Below are 9,890 nucleotides of genomic sequence, written 5' to 3'. Positions count from 1 at the left end.
ACAAAATTTCGAAACATGAAAATGAGATTATTTTGATGGTCCCATTTAGATATTCAGCCAATTTAAATTCAAACTTTGTTTACATATAATCGTCAATTTGCCAATGTTATATTCAGGAACTCCTAAAAAACACCAGGAAACTGTAGTGTTAGCGGTTTTGGAAAAATAATAACAATCATATGCCGCATCCGGTGATGTTTTGTAAAACAAAAATGATGGTTATAACAACAATACTCTTTTGCATTTCTATATATTTTTGTTGTTGTTTGTTGTTTTTTTAAAACAGATTGATAAGAGGTCAAATAACTGATTGTGAATAATAATTTGTTATTGGGAAACAATTTTGCTGCTTCAAGCCAAATATGGGGGGAAAAAATGCTGTAAAATGTACCATTTTTGAGCTTAAATATTTTTTTTTTCTCATTTACTGCGATATTGGATTTATTTGGTCCTGTCATGTATTGATTTGTTGTTACTTTTGTGGTCATTTTGATACTTCATTCTTACTACTTCAGTTGAATAAATGTCAATGTTATGACTAGTTTTCATTTTGTCAGTGAAATTCGAGATCGGTGGCCATCTTGATTGATCCAGCATAACCGGAAAAACTTATATACGATGTTAACATTGGTTTTGGTTGTTTTTGTATGCTTAAACTGTCTTGATAAGTGGTCAAAAAAAAAAAAAAAAAAACTTATTAGAAATAAATAGCATTGCTGTTGGGAAAACACTTTTGCCTGCGTCAAACAAATTATTTGAAAATTTGGCTGAAAAAATCACCCATTTTTGAGCTTTAAATCAGATTTTATCATTTCCTGTCGTAAGAACATCACTACATTATTTTGCGATTTGTTTTGGTCGGCCGGATATGTATTTGTTGTTCTATTGTGGTCATTTTTGATACCTCATTTCGTCTACTGCTAGTGTTGAATAAAATGGTTAATGTTATGACATATTTTTCCAATTTTTATGGTGAATTTTTGAGATGGCGGGCCATCTTGGATGACGTCATATACCAGGAAGTTTCATTCCCAACTTATGCAATGTTAACATTTGGATTTTGTGATATAGAGTGGGTAATAAATGGTTCAGGAAAAATATTGGTTTCGGAGGTTTGGGGGGAGGGGGGGGGGGGGTGCATGTGGGGTCCCTCCTATAGCCCATGGCCTACTGGTGGGTTTTGCCGTCGCATATGGATGCTAAAGCCTATTTGGGGGGGCTAATCATCGTGATGCCCGATTATGTGTGTATGGATGTGTGATGTAGGTTAGGTGAGAATTGAAAATTAATTTTATTGTGCAGACAGTGAGGATAATAATAGAACAGTTTTTTTTCTTGTTGTTTTTTGGTTTCTTGGGTGGGGATCATTATGGTATGTGGGTTATCAATGGGTTTGGACACAATTTGATAATGAAATCATAGTCCTTTATCTTGGTTTAGATTATTATATTTTTTGTGTTTGTACATGCACCCAATCAAACAGTCAATGGGTATTTTTAAAGGTTCCAGTGTTCCTTTGTGTACATTATAGGCCATGTGTGGGTTGTTGAGGGGGTTAGCGCGCGTTTTGGCTATGTTGGTGTAGTTGCACGTGGGTCCGTGGGTGAGTAATTTAACACGTTTCATTCTGTTTGGTTTCAGGCATGATATTTATCTGGGTGTAGTTGTTTCACTTGCAGTGTTTTTATGCTTTTTATTTTTTATTTGTTCCGGTGTGTCATATTTATGGAAAAATTTTGCTTAATCTAGGTCTTTGCTGGCTCAGTTCACTATTTACCATTTTTTTTTTTTTTAAAAACAGAAGGCCCAAGATGAAAGAGAAGTGTTATGGGTTACCACATGGAGGACAAAATAACGCATACCTCTAAACGTTGCAATTAGTTAAACATAGGCCATTTTGCATAGATCTTGTGCTATATGGTGCTGTGGGCGGTGGCAGGGTGGGCACTGCATTTTTTATGACTATCGTCTCATCTTAGATATTACGAAACAACTATGGTTGCGCCCGTATTGCTCGTAATTTTTCTAACACTATATTGTTCAATCATTTGCCGGTTAGACAAAAGAAAACATTCTTTTAAAACCACATATATACATGGACATTACTATCATTATTTATTACATAATACCATTGAAGCGTGACGGGAAGTTTCCAATGGGAATAAATAAGTAGATGAGGAGGTCCTGAAAAAATAATGAGATCGTATTTAGTACGATGATCGGCGGGTTTTTTTTCTTTTGTGTTTGGGTTTAGTAGAGTTTGAGAGATTAGGGGTTGATGGGTAGAGAGATTTGTAGTTTTGAGCCAGAGTTAGAGTTTGGTTTTGGTTAGAGTTTTTTTTTAGAGAAAGGTGATACCCTAAATTGTAGAGCTGTTTGACATACACTCAAGCATTAAAACAGAAATCAAATGTTAATAAAAAAAAATAACGTTCTTTCTTTTAGTTTGATTTCATAAGTTCGGTTTATAATTAAATCGACAATATGAAGTATGGCCATGGTTGTTTCGATGATATTTTTAAACGAAGGTGAAAACATGTATCGTTAGAATTTGTGCTAGTCGGGTCTTGTTGTCCAAAGTTTATTGACTGCTTGTTAAGCAGTCTAATATTTCTGCCGGTTTTCTACACAATTAGTTTTTTTGTTTATTTAAGCCGTGGGACTATCTAGGATGGTTATATTTATAAGAAAAACGATAGAATGGCTGCAGTTTTTTTTGAAGTGGTCCTGGCAGACTGAAAAAGGACAAAACAGAAGTGGAGAGCAAAAAATATATAATGTCCGTCTCTATCCACTGCAAGTATTTGATAATTTTTTAATTTGCATTTGAATAATACATATACTCCGAATTATTCTGCCGTTCTGTCATCTTTTTATATAGGCCTTGAGTCGATGAACGTCAGAACCACGTCCCTATATAAAACTGATTGGATCTGCAAGAACATAGAAATGGCTTAACTCATTAACCCCTGAAATTTCAAATGGACTGGTCAAATCTTTAATTTAGAAGAGTCTAAATGTGTCTCTCTTCAGGGATGAATGAGTGAATAATCTATACAGTGGTTATAATAAATAAGAATCTTTTTTTTTTCGGAAATCAAATTATGTTCAAGGCTTAAATCAAATCATGTTGTACCTGTTAAAGGGTAGGTATGAATTGTTTTTTTTTTGTTCATTGAGTTATGGAATACATGATATCAATATATTGTAGATTTGAAAATAAATCGTTGTCGTTATATCCAACACTAAACTTAGTCATAGTATAATTGAAGGTTCTGTGTTCAATAAGAGATGAGACATATAGTTTTGTCCTTTCATATTCGTCAAAAGAACCGAATTACTAATTACCGCAAATTTTTCAACGAACACCTTTTATATTAATATACACACACATTCCCTAAATAATTTATAAATATGTTACAAACATATAATTTTTTTATAATTGACTTGTTTTAATTCATTTACATACCATCAACTTATAGACATACTTGATCACTAAAACATAGGTTGTATAGACACATTTTTATATTAACATGTTATAATTTATTTACAAAATCAAAGGACCAAAGTAACTGTCTCATCAATAATCGCAAACAGAACCTTCAGTTTACTCTGATTTAGTCAAGGGGTGCATTTGACGACAGTGATAGTAAATCCGTGAAATATAGAGGACAAGTTTGTCTTGGAAATGAAACCGTGTCAAATAATATATCATCTTTGATGCTCCAGAGATTACTATCACTGACGTATAACGACAGTGATAGTTTCCCCTGAGTTATTGAAGATGGAATAATATATGAATGATCTAATGAAGAGTTTGACATCATTAGTTTTAAAGTTCCGACTACTATTTAGACGTCAATGTTATTTCATGTACAATGAAAACTAAATTTTAAGCACATTCCTAAAGTCAAAGTGTACACAGAGTTAAGCATTAAGAACTAAGTTTTGTGCAAGCGGGGCCTGATATTCCTATCCAATGCCTATCATTTTGATAAAAAGATAAGCATTTTGCCCTTGTACTATCAAAAGCGAAAAGTAAGCACCAGAAACTGATGGGGCATTGGAAGCCTACTTTCCGTCCCCTTAGATAGACATAGATACGTCACAAGATGAATTTAGGTCATACCTCCGCAATGCCACACTAATCACCAATTAATATCATATATATTTATATCAAATTTAACGTATATCAGTACAGCATGGCGGTAACTGCTTCAGATTGAACTTTCAGGGGTCAAATGGCAAGGTTCGTGAGTTTTTTTATGATCGACCTTGGCTGTCAGTAATAAATATTTTAGCCGCTAGAGAGGAAAATCACGTGTTTTACTCATGCACAACTTCTCAAACTGAAATATAAAAAACAGGGTTGTATTTATACATATAGGTGGACGGTATGCAATCGGTCGTACAGAACACACACATGTACACTAAACAAATGCACGCAGCTAGCATAGCTCTACATTATGTAGGTTGTCCTGAAATGACCTTAGTTATCCATCATAGCCCTATATATATAGTGCCTTATGCTGGTTTTACGAAAACGAAAATAATTGTATACTGTATCAGATGAAAATGATGACAAATTTTTTTTGTGTAGAAATATTCATGGTCAGTATTAGTATATTAAACAGTTATGCAAATGATGCACAAACACAAATATCGTGGTTTTTATATTCGTGGTACAGCAACACCTACAAAAACCATGAATATTTATACAATATAATCAGTAATCAGTTATCAGTAATTTATCTCTTTATTACAAATATATAGTCTTATTCAGCACCTGTATTGCAACATGCAAAAAAAACTGTGTATTTTTGAATATTACGAATTTATGTAGTAAATATTCAAATTGGATGTAACTTCACTCTCATTGGCCATATTTACCCAGATTGCCTCACACGAGATTTGACCTACTTTCACTTCGTACGGGCTACTTAATCCTTATAGAGAACGATTTCACGGGGTTAAAGTGCTACATCAGCTGACAATGTTATATTATGTTGTTAATGCTTTAAGAACTAAATATCGGTCTAAAGCATTTCAAAACATGGACAAATTAAATGAGTGGAAGGAAGGGCAAATCACATATTCCCGGAGAAAAAAATCACCGACTAACGGTTAGCAGTGTTAACAGTTTACGATATGAATTGAAGCTATATGGGAAACAGAGATTGAATGCTTTAATAAAATAAAATCATTGACTTTACATGAATCGTTATGAAATGTTTTAATGGTTAGCAGGGGGGAGGGGTTATTTTGAAGGAGGGAGTTATTTATTAACTTACCTTGAGGGATTTGCATGATACCGACGGTAAGCCCAGATATGACATCATTTGCCAAACTCTCTTTCAGTTTATATTTCCTTAGTAACCCTATAAATGGGAAATTGGCATGCACCGTTTTAATCAGCTTCCGCTTGGAGAAGTAATCCCTGCATTGTGTTCTGATTCGTTCGGAAAGTGGTTTCGGGGACTCGGGTGGCTTTTTAAACTTTTCTTCGAAGGCGGTCACCCTTAAAAGCTTTCTCCTATGCTTCGGATTTAATTCTGTGTCTTCCATGATCCTGAACTTGAAATAGCTTCAAGAAAACACATGTATATACTGGGAGGCACACATGTACTAGATATCAAGGTCTGCTAGTCCAGCAGCTGTAATTTGAAGTTCTGACCTAGTTTTACCAAGTAACGCTGGCCGCTTCGCGCTGTCACTATACTTATGCATGTGTGAAAGGCGAACGTGGCAAACACACGTAATATCTTTAAAATACATGTGTCACTAGACTCTTTTTACGCAGAGGGGGAAATCCGTGTAGACTTATTACATAATTCACAACGCGGGTTTTATTTAGTTAAATTTGTGTGAAAAGTTGGGACATTAAGCTAGCTGGTAAAATACCTACCACACCCTATGTAATATATCACATTCACATGATAGTTCATTATTACCATTATTTTGATTCCTACTTGAATATATTACTTTTGATATATGATATTCCATCTACTGTACTGTTAACACCAAGGACTTATAAATAGAAGGACGTCCCATCCATATGTTTTGTTTACCACAAGCAGACTAGAAGGTGAAGGACGTGAGTTCTATTGATGTTGTGTATCATCTCTAATTAATGTGCACATGTTTACATACAAATAGTTTTAAGTTTTGTTTGTATTTTGTACAATAACATGTTTTATAAGACAAGGACCAGTCATTACCAATTGCTTCTGCGTTAATAATATATAGTCTCAAACCCACTTTTCCAAAATGGTAGTCAATCTAGGGTGATTAGCTACATTAAAACAGCTAACTTAACAAACAAACGATCAACATTATCAAAGTAAACATCAATAAATAACCTGACTACTATTTCAATAAATCCGACATTAATGCTGTCACTACAGGGTAAAGGTTGAAATTGTACAGGATAGCAGATATTAGAATATGTTACATTGTTATGTATAGTGAAGTACGCCCGGATGATTGAGCTCGCACTGTTTTCACTGATATTTTGTACTGTACCTACATGTAGATATAAATATTGTATATGAACCTCTTCAGAATCTGTAATTTTGATTGAATAGTCTTGAACATGAAATCTTTGTTAATTGTCAATATAGCAAGTGATACTAAATCATCAACATGGAAACAGTAAAACCTTCCCTCTGGTGTGAGAAAGGATGTTAGAATATCAGGCAAATATCACTAAGGACGAAACTGATAGATGAGATCTAATTTCGTCATGGTATGGTGAACATTTTTGCAGATTATAAAATGCAGAATCTGGAAGGAACAACTAATTAATGTTGTATATTTTAGAGTAACGAAAAGGATGAGAATGTCATCAATATATAATGATACGTTTCCTTAGAAATTGTATTCTTAAATAATGTTTTATGTATCCTATAAGTCGGCAATACCACACCAACTTCATTAAAAACTCACTTGTAGTGAACACGTTTTAATAAATATCGGATGAGTCGAATGCTTCTCTTTATCTTACCAAAGGTGTTGGTAAGGTAAGGATCATATTTTGCATCCAACACAAATTATCAAATGTATATATATTTATTTAAACATATAGTGTTACTGATTTTTATATTAATTAATTTCATTTGTTCCGTTGCCATGGTAACCGTGTCCAAGCGACATTTCGATCAGTGCAGAATCCATCAAGTTGGCTCTCTTTAACTTTTTACATGTTTGAATTGTATACTTTGATTCTTATAGAATATGGAAGGTCTACATGTCCCCTAGTACGTTCAACAAAATGTAAGAAGACATGAAACTAATTTCATTAATAGATATAATTCTGTTTATTTATTAAGTTTATAAGATCAAGTTACGATTTTGTTTACATATATCAAACAAGCATTCGAGAGTATACTAAAGTGGTCACAGTACATGTATATTAACTTAATTGTTAGAAACAATTTTATTAATATATCATCGTTTCATTTGCTGGTGATTCTGTGAAAGTTCTTGTTTTTACTTTATAAACTTCACCTGAGTTTACCTCTGAAAAAGTTGGGTATAGTTTGTATCAGCTACGTCCAGTAATTCAGGATCAGTTGTAAAGGTAAAAGAAGGAGTTGAATTTGGCTGTACCAATTTCAAATATAACCCTTATGATATAACATCTTTCAAAAAAATGATTGGTGAATTTGGCTGTACCAAATGTAACCAATGCTTTATACACAGGCAATATTTCTTCATGTGAATTGCACGTCAACCGGGACAAAAAAGTTAATTTCACGCGAAAGGGAAGAAATATTGCCTGTGTAAGTAATATAACTTTTAAAGGATATTGATGATTAACTCAATTAGTGGTCAACTATATGTTTTGTTAAAATAAAAGGCTTTTTAATCCATGTCTCAAAATAGGTTAGTATGGCTGTGGATTAAATAATAAGATATGTTTTTTTCATAAAGTTTTGTCTGTGTTATCTAATTTATCAGTAATTTATCTTGTTTTTTTTTTCTAAATATTTTAATTAACATGATTTTTTGGAAGGAAATTTATCTTGTTTTTTTTTCTAAATATTTTAATTAACATGATTTTTTGGAAGGAAATTGTGTTTTTTATATAAATATTTGAAGTTAATAATGTTGTAGAAATCTTCTTACATAAAGCAAATTTAAGGAATCTACACTGACTGGGGGATAAATTATAGCAATTTAAAGAAAATCATATACATTTAATAGAGATTTGTTTACCATCTTCTGACTAGAAGTATATTTACTAAAGGAATATGATGAACTACAATGGTATTATGACATTTCAGAGATTCGTCTGTGATTTCAGATGATCAAACAAAATCCATTCAGAAAATTATATTTTCAATGTCTTGTTATCAAACTTTGTACTTAGTTGCTTCCCAAGTGTAATTTAGACATACAATGTATATATGTATATGTGATGTACAATATATATATGTTATCCTTAAGTTTTATAAACCAGTTGGCATTAATTTCTAAAAAAGATAATCATATTTCATTTATATTTATTATACGATTTTTTCGGTATCTTCATTGACATAAAAAATACATATAAGTATAGATTAATGGGAAAAAAATCAAATTACTATGAAATTACAGCAGAATTATCAAACAGTTTCTATCATCTAATTAAAGGAGGGAAAGTTACATTTGTTAATTTTAACTAAAGTTACATTGTATATCTAAATGCTCAGAAAGCATATATATGTAAATCTACAAAATGTTTGTAGATCGCCACCAAGATGTAGAAAAAACTACCTACTTATAAATTTGGTGTATAATAATAGATTTATACATGTATATAATGTGAATTTTCAAAAGATTTGTATTTCATAGAAAAAATTAATATGAAAATAATCAAAAGTAGAGTACTGAAGTACTTACTGTGACTTTATGTTACAGGTGTAGCACAGGTGAATACAGGTAAGTCATTTTCTAAAACATACTATAACTTACCTGTGATTAGTCCTAATTATTTTCTATTGTTCCTCTCCCCAATGTTAAAATAGGATACGTTGGCTGAGTGGGAAGACACTCATAATGCATACATTGTAAATAGATGAAATATGGGTTGATTTAAAACAAATCAAATTATCACAATGACGTGTTGATAAGCAACTTACCCGTACAATAAATATTCGCCTACTTTGTTGAAAGTCTGATTTTTTTAAACAGCTAGGGACATTAAAAAGATGTGCCAAATTGTGGAAGCGGATAAGAAACATAGTACCCCGATAACAGTTCGTACCAAGCAACTGCCCTAAAATTATTTTTTGAATCCACTACCCAATGGTGATGGACTAGTGAAACTTTAACAACTCGGCCGCCGCCTCCGTTTCCCTTTCCCGATATATATATCAGTTCCATCTATAAATCAATAATGTTGATTGTATGGTAATTCTTCCAGGGTTGGCTTCATGATACAGGTGATAAAAAGATTGAAATAATAATAGTTTAATGTTTATAATTCTTTTATTTTATAAAATAATCAGATATCTTCATCGGCGACCCTATTATTAGACTGTTCACCAGACTCTAGAATATAGAAAATCACTAAAATGTGGCTTCCGATTTTTGTCTTACCACATGTCTGAGTTTAAGTCTCAATCTAGGGGGAGATAATCTAGTATAGAAATCTGCTGAAAAGTCTTATTATTAATTTTCAATGTGAAATATAAAAGTCTAGTACAGTGTTTCATTTCTATCAGTCACTATTCTTACATATGCAGACGAACAGAGGCATTATCTAAAGCACAATTATTAAAAAAGAAACACATCACCATTTAACGCTTGCTTCAAAAGTGGGAGAACAACTGAAAAATGTTCTGCAATTGACGGTCCTCTTTGTATTTACACGTATAATATTGGGCGTATATGATAAAAATGTAAAA

Source organism: Argopecten irradians, chromosome 7 (genome assembly GCF_041381155.1).
Source record: "Argopecten irradians isolate NY chromosome 7, Ai_NY, whole genome shotgun sequence".
Lineage (NCBI taxonomy): Eukaryota > Metazoa > Mollusca > Bivalvia > Pectinida > Pectinidae > Argopecten > Argopecten irradians.
Note: the sequence above shows the minus strand (reverse complement) of the source record.